The following is a 979-nucleotide window of genomic DNA, read 5'->3' on the forward strand; positions in this document are numbered from 1 at the left end:
CCAGGTACAGACGGCCTGTTCCGGGCCTCGGCACAGCATCCTGGCCGCTCCCTCTTAGATGGAGCTTGAACCAGGGCTAGGTCCAAGACCAGAGCCTCCTGGTCTTCCTCCAGTGAAGACTCCTCTGCCTGGGACCTGACACTTGTTTGCTGCCCTGGGCTCCGTCCGGGGTGAAGGGTGGAATATAAATTGAATAAACAAATAACTAAACAAGTAATAGTTACAGGAAACAGTAGAGAAATTAAGGCACAAGCATTATTTAAAATAATACTAATATCACTTAAAATCTTAAAAGGCAAAAGAGGACAGGGCATTTAACAGGGACAGAGACCAGAAAATCCTAGGACCTGCCTGCATTAAAGAGGGACACTTGCATCGTGTGGCAGCCGGCCCTCCTCACCTGGGCCAAGTGCTGGTTGAGGCAAGCTGGCTGCCAGCAGGCGACTCAGCGGGCCATGAAGTTTTGACAAACAGCCCAGCAAGAGGAGCCGGGCCTGACTCAGCAGCTGTGCAGGACCAGCCAGAAGGCTCTGGAACCGTTTTTCTCCCTCGTTGCCCCATACGAGTACAGGGTCCTGATAGGTTCATAGCGAAAGAGACAGTACTTAAGGCACTGAGGTCCTAACGTTTAATTTTATTACATTTTTATATAGCTATACACAACTTCAGTGGCTTCAGGCTGTGAAGCAGTTTATGAACTTCTGAAATAAAATGTTTCACCTGCCCCCGGTAGCCTGTGTCCTGATGTTACTCTGCAAAACTTGTTTCTCCCTGGAACAAGGGCTCCCTCGTGTGGACCAAAGCAAGAAACACGTGCAGCAACTTCAGCTGTCGACTGCAAGCCGCACCAAAGGATAGCTGCTCTTAGGCGGGAACTCACACAGCCCAGACTGATCTCTTGCTGCCTTGGACGTTTTAGATGGTAAACCCCTTGGGGCAGAGACCTTCCATTTCATATTTTTCATAAAACACCATGCAT

Source organism: Rhineura floridana, chromosome 20 (genome assembly GCF_030035675.1).
Source record: "Rhineura floridana isolate rRhiFlo1 chromosome 20, rRhiFlo1.hap2, whole genome shotgun sequence".
Lineage (NCBI taxonomy): Eukaryota > Metazoa > Chordata > Lepidosauria > Squamata > Rhineuridae > Rhineura > Rhineura floridana.